This window comes from Ornithorhynchus anatinus, chromosome 7, assembly GCF_004115215.2.
Source record: "Ornithorhynchus anatinus isolate Pmale09 chromosome 7, mOrnAna1.pri.v4, whole genome shotgun sequence".
Lineage (NCBI taxonomy): Eukaryota > Metazoa > Chordata > Mammalia > Monotremata > Ornithorhynchidae > Ornithorhynchus > Ornithorhynchus anatinus.
Genome location: NC_041734.1, coordinates 54,952,494 through 54,963,004, shown reverse-complemented (window position 1 = coordinate 54,963,004; position 10,511 = coordinate 54,952,494). Strand labels below are relative to the sequence as shown.

Below are 10,511 nucleotides of genomic sequence, written 5' to 3'. Positions count from 1 at the left end.
TGCCAAAATTGTGGGTTTGAGAGAGAGGGGTAGAGGAATGGTGGTGTTAACAGTGATGGGAAAATTAAGTAGAGGAGAGGATTTGGGAGGGAAGATGACCTCAGCTTTGGGCATAATGAGCATGCAGTGCTGGTAGGATGTCCACGCGGAGCTTCAAGGCAGAATAATGATGGCATTTGTTAAGTGCTTACTATGTGCCAAGCACTGTTCTAAGCACTGAGGTTGCCGTAGCAAGGACCAAGAAGGAGAGAAGAGGACGCAGGGACTATGCCCTTGGGGTTATGCAGTATCCAAGTATGGAAAGTAGCATGACCTAGTGGAGAGAGCTTAGGCCTGGCAGTCATAAGGACCTGGGCCTTAAGACTGTGAGCCTGATGTGGGATATGGGCTGTGCCAACCTGATTATCTTGTATCTACCCCAGCTCTTAGTGCAGTGCCTGGCATAGAACACGTGCTTAAAAAATACCATAAAAATGTCCCATGGGTATCACATCTTTGCTCTTCTTTCAGTGTTTTAAAGTGAAAGGACCCAAAAGTTGCTCTTTCTGCCCCAGGCCAGAGACATCTTTGGGATTGGGTACAATTTAAACCATTTTTTCATTAAGATAAATTTTATTTTCTCTCACCAAAAATTTTCTGAGGTACATTTTCCACCCTCCATCCATTTCCTTATTTCTGCTCACCAGCTCCATTCTTTCCCTTCCTGTTTCCACAGATTGGGGTGAAGTTAGAAAATGAAATGGAAGGAAGGATTTGATTGGGGGTCAGAAGAAGGTTTATGTGGTTGGGGGAGTAGGATAAAGGATCAGATTGCCAAAGTCAGCCTTTCAGAGTTTCTCTCTTTAGGTCTTTGCCAAAATGACTATCTCTCAGTATGGTATTTGGTCCCTTTAGATTCTCCCTTTGATACTGTTGTCACAGGCTTGGGTGTCAGTTGAAATTATTGCTGTGGATAGTCATCTCTAGACGTCATAGCACTCTCACCACCTTAGTCATCTCCCAAATAGAACTCACTCAAAGACTCATTGCAATAGAGAGCCAGAGACTCTACTCACCCTGTGAGTCACTGTGTGCAAAGCAGGCCTGGAGCCATTAACCCAAGAAAGGTTCAACTCTTCGGAGGCCCAGCATGACCCTGGTTTAGATACGGTATACCAAGTCCGCTTCATGTTCAGAAAAGATCCAGCACAATAATTAATTGGATCCATGGTCTAATTCATCAAGGGAAGGTTCTGACCCTCCAGAGTGAAGGGACTGAGAAATGTAAGACTAGTTGTGCTGAGGATACCAGGAAGCTAATCTGACTATATGGGCAGAGATGCTCCTATTTGGCAAATTCCCCAGGACTGATTATTGTTGAGTTGGCTTTACAAGGCAATTATTCCCTTTATCAACTCTATTAAGGCTCAGTTTCAGCATTCCTAGAAAAAAAATCCTGCTCCCTAGGCCACAGCTCCCCTGCCCCAGCCCCCCGACCGCCCATTTACCCCTACTTTTCATGGGAACAGGATTATTCCCACTTTGTCACAGGGCCGCCCCTCCTCGCTTCCCTGGAAACCACCCTTTTACTTCCTGGGTCCTGAGCTCTGTTGCCACTAAAGCAAGATACAGTGGGTACTGAGTTGGATAGAGGGCAGACTGAGAATAAGGTCCTGGAATGTGTGTTTGACGGAAGGAACTTTGGTGGCAATTTGGGAGAACACACTGTGAGTGGACATGAGAGAAGCTGTTGAGGGACCCTGAATAAGCAGCCCCATCTGCTCCTCCCCGCCGGCAACCCTCCTAACCCCTCCACCTCTCAACCTGAAGAGGTTGCATTAATGGCCAGGATAAGCAACGGGAGATGTTCCCACCAATTATCCAGCCTGGGTCTGGTGACCGCTCGGCAAGCAGAGTTGGCCACTAATCAGGTCCTGTCTGGAGTGACCCATCAGGAGAGGGGCAGTTCTTAGACTAATGTTTTAATTGGAGGAATCCAAAATACAACATGTACCCATGCTGAGCACCTCAAGTCAACATGCACTAATGGCTGGGGCATTGGGTGCTTTCAAAGTAGTACTGACCCAGTACAGTAAATATCGTGCCCGTTGAGAGCTGAGTGCAAAGTTTCTTTACCCTGCACAAGAACACAATCATGGACACAGAGGACTTGAGCATCAAGGAGTTGATTGCACTGAATTCCTCCAGGATTGGTTCATCAAATCCTTGGCCCTCAAGGACATGGGGAAATTAATATTGAAACCTATATAGTATTGAGGCATTGGGTGAGGAACAAAGAGCTAATAAACCTGATGCTCTTATAATAATTGTAATAGTGGTGTTTGTTAAGCGCTTACTATGTGCCGAGTACTGTTCTAAAGCGCTGGGGTAGATTCAAGGTTATCACGTTGTTCCAGGTGGGGCTCACAGTCTTAATCCCCCTTTACAGATGAGGTAACTGAAGCACAGAGAAGTTAAGTGACTTGGCCAAAGTCACAGAGCTGTCAAGTGATGGAGCCGGTATTAGAACCCATGACCTCTGACTCCCAAGCCTATGCTCTTTCCACCAAGCCACGTTGCTTCTCTAGGTCAGTGTTGTCCAACTGGTTTAGGGTGATGACTATGTTCACGAAAGTCAGCATGCTTATGTGCAGACCTTCCTCTGAAGGGAGATTCAATCAATGAATGGTATTTATTGAGTGTTTATTATGGGCAGAACACTGTACTAAGCGATTGGGAGTACAATTCAACAGATTCACTGCAGTTTCTTAAAACCAAACAAAACATTAGCCTCAGAATATGTCATTTAATGAGAAAGTGATGATTAAAATGAAGGTATTCGTAAAAGATAAGAATGGCTCAGGCATTTGTGTCACAAAACTGTTTTATTAATGGCATTTGTTAAATGCTTACTATGTTTCAAAAATTGTTCTAACTACAGGCCTAGTCCCTGTCTCACATGGGGCTCACAGTTTAAGACTGTAAGCTCATTGTAGGCAGTGAATGTATCTACTGTTGTGTTGTACTCTCCCAAGTGCTTAGTACGGTACTCTGCACACAGTAAGTGCTCAATAAAAACTAAAGGGGGGAAAACAGGAAACTAAGGGTAGGGGAGGTTAAATGACTTGTCCAAGATCACACAGAAAGCATTTAGCCGAGTTGGGATTGTAGTGTAGTGGATAGAGGAAGGGTCTGGGAGTTAGAAGATCATGGATTCTAACTTTGGCTCCACCACTTGTCTGTGTGACCTTGGGCTAGTCACTTCACTTCTTTGGGCCTCAGTTACCTCATCTGTGAAATGGAGATTGAAACTGTGAGCCCCACCTGGGACAAGGGACCGTGTCCAACCCGATTTACTTGTATCTACCCCAGCACTTAGTACAGTACCTTGCACATAGTAAGCCCTTAACAAATACCACAGTTATTAGTATTATTATTAGAACCAGATCTTGTGATCATCAGGCCCATGCTCTTTCCAATAGGCCACTTCAGACTATAAACTGTGACTAGGCAGTAAGCGCCTTGTGGGCTCTTTGTACTATACTCCCCCAACAGCTCAGTACAGTGCTCTGCACAAGATAAGTACTAATTAATTACCACTGATTGATTAACATTTTCATTTAATGAGAATCCTGAGGATGTTGTTGCTGTGGCTTAAATGTGCATTGAAACTCCTTCCTGGATAGGATAAAGGCTCGGGTGCCTTCAGCTGGGTAGCTCTGGGTTTAAAGAGGAAAAAACATATACAATAGCAGAACAATCCTAAAAACTGACTTGTTATGATTTGCTTTTCTTTTAACTTGGTATTTTGTAAGATCCTTGAGGAGAATGATAATGTCTACCAATTAGATTGTATACTCCCAAGTGCTTAGTGCATGTGATGCACAGAGTATGCTCTCCCAAAACAGTTCTGATGGACTGAAGTCTCGTTTAAAGGAGCTTTATTTCTTTATCTACATCTCTGCCTTTTTGCTAACCTCTCTCCTCAAATATTCTGAAATAATGAGGAAATCCTACTTTATGTTAAAGACCAATAAAAAAGAACATAGGTCCTTCTGATTTCCAGGCCTTTGCTCTATCCGCTAGGCAATGCTGCTTCTCTGAGAGAACTTGGGTTCAGGCTGGGCCTTCCTGGTGTGCTCAGAACTGGAGTAGATCTTTAAGTCAGGGATAATAGCCCCAAACCTGGACCAGAACCAGGCAAGTAGGGGAATTTAGTGAGGATCTTGTTTTGCCAAATTCCCTTCCTTGTCCTACCCCACAACTTAAGCTGCTATAGTGAATGAGGGTTGTAGTGACTGATCTTCCTTTCCCCAGATCGTTCAGTGATAAAGCAGTTATGGACACACCCTAGATTCTTGCCCAGGGTGGTACCAGTTTCACTTGAATTAGAGTATAAGACCTGATGCTAACATTCCTGACCAGTGGGGCACATTTCCCCAGGTTTGTGCCAGTGGGTCCATCGGATAGTATCTGAATTAGTTTAAAGGCTCATCCCTGCACTCCTGAGAGAGTTAGGAGGAGTCATGGACTTGGTAGCTAGGCAGCTGGGCCCCCTATAAAGACAGTCTGGCATTCATCATTACTTCTGGAGAAATGTGGGTTCTTAGCTGTAAACCAAGTCCTTTGAGGATGGGGATTGATTATCTGTACCCTATGATCACTAGCCACTATTTCCCTGGCAAGGGGACACAGGTCACACACTCAACTCTGCTGTCATTTCACCACATACTCTGGATCGAATACTTTTAGGAAGTTAGGATACTTTCTTCTGACTATACGAGCTTGTTTGGACCTGATATGCCACATTATCTATCCTTCAATCATGTTATTTATTGAACACCTGCTGCATAGACAGCACTGTACTAAGCACTTGGAAGACTACAGTACAACAAACTTGGTAGACCTGTTCCCTGGAAGTCATTGCTTGTGGACATGCACTGGTGTGGGAACAGGTAAGTACTACAGAGCAAGTTTTCCTTAACACTAAGTTTTGACAAAAAAACCCAACAACGCTTATGCTACAGAACTGTGTGTTCTGAAGTGAATTGATCATTTTGATCTTAGAGAAGGAGTATTTCCTGTTTCTGTCTTGTTTCATTCTCAGTGCAATTTTCACGCATCGTAAGCCAAACTTGAAAACATTTTGCAGAGAGACCAATAAGGGGCAGTCTGGTTTATATTTATTTTTATGTGAATCCGAATAATGTTAATGTGCAGATCCCTAGGACAGGTGCAGTGTAAGTCAGGAATGTTTTATTGATTTACAGCCTGTCTCTAGGACAAGGCTTTCATTGAAAAAAGCCTCAACACATAAAATAATTCATGAATTCATGGGACCATCTCTCTTCTGTTCCTCCTACTCTGACCTGATTCTCATGTTTTCCTTCCTGGGCATCACAGTGCCTGCCAGACAGCTGAGTTTCCCTAACATTTTAAAGTTCAGGTGAAGATCCTACATCCCCCTGTACATTAAGCTCTGGCTTGGCCTACCAATAACACTGTTATTTAGCTGTTTGTTGAGACTGCTGAGCTGGCTCTGGAGTCTACAGGAAGTAAGAGGACTTGGGTTCTGATTCTGACTCTGCCACTTGCCTGCTGTGTGATTTTGGATGTTACTTAACTTCTATGTTCCTCATTTTTCTCATTTGTAAAATGGAGATTAAATACATTTCTCTCCTTTAACCTGGGAGCCCTATATGGGACAAAGACAAAGTAATAATAATAATGTTGGTATTTGTTAAGTGCTTACTATGTGCCGAGCACTGTTCTAAGTGCTGGGGTAGACATAGGGGAATCAGGTTGTCCCACGTGGGGCTCACAGTCTTAACCCCCATTTTACAGATGAGGGAACTGAGGCACAGAGAAGTTAAGTGACTTGCCCACAGTCACACAGCTGACAAGTGGCAGAGCTGGGATTCAAACTCATGAGCCCTGACTCCAAAGCCCGTGCTCTTTCCACTGAGCCACGCTGCTTCTCCAATCCAACCTGATTATCTTGTGTCTACTCCATGCTTAGTACAATACTGGAAACAAGCTCTTTGTGAGCAGGAAACGTGTCTACCAACTCCATTATACTGTACCCTCCCAAGTGCCTAGTACAGTGTTCTGTTCATAAGTAGTGCTCAGTAAATATGATTGATTAAAAAATGCCATAGTTATTAAGGAGTGACCTATGAGTCAGGAAGGTTTCCCTTCCTCTCCCCCGTCCCCCCCAACACATGCAACTCCCCCGTCTTTCTTCTGACACCACAGGCCAAAGATGCCCTATGCCCTTCTGGAGTTAGGGTCAGACAGAAGCCCTTTCTTTTGTCCCATATGTTGTGGCGACTGGAGCTGAGCTGGTCCTGGCTGGAGAGGTGATGTTCCTGATTTCTGAGGCCTATCCCCACCCCCTCCAGGTAATCTTGTCTTGTCTTATGCTGTCAAGTTGTCTCCAACCCATGATGACTCCATGGATACATCTCTCCCAGAACGCCACACTTCCATCTGCAATTGTTTTGGTAGTGTAGCCATATCATTTTCTCGGTGAAAATATGAAAGAGGTTTACCATTGTCTCCTTCCATGCAGTAAAGTTGAGTCTCTACCCTCGACTCTCTCCCATGCCACTGCTGCCTAGCACAGGGGGGTTTTGACTTGTAGCAGATTGCCTTCCACTTGCAAGCTACTGGTCAAGCTAGGAATGGAATGGGTATGCCTCTGCTTGACTCTACCTCCCTTAATCGAGACTGGTAGAGTACTGGAAACTCGCCAGGTGTGACCCTGAGGGATGCTCCAAGTAATTGTAAATTGCTATTGTTTGGGAATTTAGCCTGTTACTAACTAAATCTGGTAGTCTTTTGCCTATAATGTTTCCCTTTCCCTTTTAGATAATGTGCCCTTTGTGGATCAGGTGGTACATCTTAGTCCATGTCCAGGCATTCTCCCCTGGTTTTAGTTCAGGACTTTGCACATTGCAAGTGTCTAATAGAAAAGGGAGTAATTGATTGACTGATTGGTTGCTAGTTCACTCAGCTGTGAGGTCTTTAAAGATTAATAATAATAATGTTGATATTTGTTAAGTGCTTATTATGTGCAGAGCACTGTTCTAAGCGCTGGGGTAGATCCAGGGTAATCAGATTGTCCCACAAGAGGATCACAGTCTTAATCCTCATTTTACAGAGGAGGGAACTGAGGCACAGAGAAGTGAAGTGACTTGCCCACAGTCACACAGCTGACAAGGGGCAGAGCCGGGATTCGAACCCATGACGTATAACTTCCAAGCCCGTGCTCTTTCCACTGAGCCACTCTGCTTACAACTCCCTCACGATACAACCACCCTGGGAAGACGATGTGTGTTTTTTGGTGCCTTCTTTGCCCTGGGTTACAGACACCTTAATGATGCGACTTGTATAAATTGCTCCCGCCACTTTGGGCTGAGATTAAGTAATTGATAATGAATGGATTTGGGGTGTAAACTCAACTCTCAATTTGTGCCAGATTCTAGTTTTTGAAGAGATCTTTGAACACTTAACTGAATAAACTGTTGAACTAATGGGGCAACAATTTAAGAATAATGATAATAATAATAACCGTGATATTTGTAAAGTGCTTTCTTTGTGCCAAGCATTATACTAAGCACTGGGGCAGATAAAGTATAAGGGGCCAGACACAGTCCCTGTTCCAAATGGGTCTTACAGTCCAAGTAGGAGGAAGAACAGGAACTGTATCCCTATTTTACAGATGAGGAAACTGAGGCCCAGAGAAATTAAGTGACTTGTCCAAGGTCACACAGAAGGCAAGCGTCAGAGTCAGAATTAGAACCCAGGTCCTCTGACTCCCAAGCCCATGCTCTTTCTGCTAGGCCATGTTGTAATTCTAGAAATAATGATGCAGATATAGATGAGTTCACTTTATCTCCATGTCGAACCGGGGCCTCATTAAACTTTGACAATGAAAGGCATCACTGTAAGACCCCGAAGTAAGAGAGAAAGAAGTGTGTGCAGTGATGGTAATCACCTTAGGCAGGTCTCCTCCAGTCCTGTGCAGTGTAGCTGCCACTGGAAACCGTTGCAGCTTGGAACAATTGTTCCCAAGAGGAAGCAGCCTTCCCTGAGGCTGGTGGGGACCCTATAGTGAGCCCCCTCCGGATAGACCACTTTGGCTCAAGCCGGGGTTTCCAAACGTCTTCTCTGTTCCACTTCCTTCGGCTCCTGCACTGCTTCTTGCTGGAAGCCGGATCCTTGCTGATCCAGATAGTTTCCTGATGGCTGGACTCATTCCAGTTAAGCGTGTATGTGACACTGGGATGCTTCCCCACCACCTCACTCCCGGCAGCTTCTCACATGATCGCTATTACGTCCTGATTCTCCCTAAAGAATCTTAAGAAACAAGGGTTGTGGGAGAGAGGTGGAAAGAATGGGGAAAAAGGGATACTGAACATAACCCTTTTGGCCTTGTTATTTCCAAGGGCCCGCAAACTTCTCGGTGCACGTCCTCCTGGGTGATTTGGGACTAAAATGAAAAACGCTCGTGGGCCATGCTGTATACCTGGGGAGAACCCAGCTCCAGTTGAGGAATTTAATCTCTCAGGAGCTCTGTCACCCCTTTGCCTAGCCACCTTGGACTTTACATGGAGGGAATATTGCCAAATTGCTACCACCTCCCTATTTAAAATAATTGTGGTATTTGCTAAGCATTCATTATGTGCCAAGCACAGTACTAAGTGCTGGGGAAGAGTCAAGATAATGGGTAAGAGTTTTCTAAGCCTAGGTTCTTCTGGAGTTCGAATCCTAAGATGAGGTTCAGTGCTCGGCCCAAGAAGATGCTCCCTTTATTCCCCAAGAATGTAGAATGCCAGGCTTCAGAGGGTCAGATGGCAAGAAAAACCTTTCAAATTGCCTCCACCACTCCAAATTATTGCCTCAACCCTTTTAGCCTCAGTATTGAAGTCATAAAAAGGAAGGCTGCAATTTCCTTTCTTTTCTTGTGTTATAAGAGCATAAGGAATTGATGGAGGGCAGAAGATGCTTGAGTTTCTTGTGCTGGATTTGAATTCCTCCCCATCAGAGAGAACTGCACTGAAACTTTTCACTGGCAGGGTTAAAGTCATTTCAGCCTGTGTTTACAGGATCATAAACTTCTCCTAAGCCTAATGTGCTGAAATTCCACATACTTTGTCCAGATCCACAAAGGTGATAATGAATATAAATGATGAAGAGGATCCAAAGATCTCTCCTCAGATTTCTTTGGTCAAGGAAGGAAAATAAATTTTCTTACATTTTAAGATGATTCTTAATTGGTTTCAAGGTCTTGGAGAATGCAAAAAACAACTCACTTCAAGAATTGAATTTTTAGGAGTGGGGGGATAGGATGAGTGACTTCCTACTACAACCCAGCTCATTCACTTCACTCTAACATCAACCTAGTCACTGTACTTCCATCTCATCTATCTCACTGCTGACCCCTCGCCCACATCCTCTGTCAGATCTGGAACTTCCTCCTCCTTCATATCTGACAGACCACCACTCTCTCGACTTTCAAAGCCTCATTAAAATCACATCTCCTCGAAGAGGCCTTCCCCTACTAATTCCTCATTTCCCCTACTCCCTCTTCTTTCTGTGTTGCCTTTGCAAGTGAATTTGCACCCTTTATTCACCCCATCCTCAGCACCACAACACTTATGTACATATCTGCAATTTATTTTAATTCTTGTCTCCCTCTCTAGACTGTAAGCTCGTCATGGGCAAGAAATATTTCTATCAATTCTGTTATATTGTATTCAACCAAATGCTTAGTACAGTGTTCTGCACACAGTAAATGTTCAGTAAATACCCTTTATTGAATGAGCTTTGGTCAGGATGGCAAAAGTTGAGTCATGCAACTCCTTCAGTGACCAATCCAGCTCACATCTCTACTTGTCTTTACCACTAGACACCAGGGTAGTGGTTTCAGGAGGTAGTTCCCACCTTGTTGATCAGAGAATTTGTCCAGCTAGTTCTTTCCTCCTTTCCCTGTTGGTTAATCTCCTTGGGGGTTCATTCATTCATTTAATTGTATTTATTGAGCCCCTACTGTGTGCAGATCACTCTTCTAAGCACTTGGAAAGTACAATTTGGCAACAAATAGAGTCGATCCCTACCCAACAACGGGCTCACAGTCTAGAAAGGGGGAGACAGAAACAAAACAAAACAGACAGACATTTAGAACTAGATCTCTAGTTGCCTTGATTGAGGGACACACTGTGATGCTCTCTAAGTCCACACAACCCACTGCGTTTGGACCGCAAGGGAGTGAGGGAAATTGGAAAAAGATGGGGTGTTAATTTTCATAATTGTTGTTTCTCTTTCTTCACTCTGAGTGAACTAACCCGACTGTGTGAGGGTTGCCTCAGTACTGATTCAGCAGGTAGGCAGATGGCCACAGACATGGTGGTGGGTCCCATTTCTGGGGGAGACAGGGCTGGTTCTTGAGCAACTTGTGGGAGGGCATGGTGGAGAGAAGGCACTGAGCATCTACAGGCTTTACTTGTGAGTTAGTTCTATGTTGCTCT

General features: G+C 44.3%; 1 non-coding gene across 1 annotated transcript; it reads right to left on the bottom strand.

The window, feature by feature from the left end:
• Positions 1–6,614: 6,614 nt before the first annotated feature.
• Positions 6,615–6,752, bottom strand: LOC114813485. The gene has a single exon (XR_003761202.1). It is a non-coding gene; the product is annotated as a small nucleolar RNA SNORA7 (small nucleolar RNA).
• Positions 6,753–10,511: the final 3,759 nt, after the last annotated feature.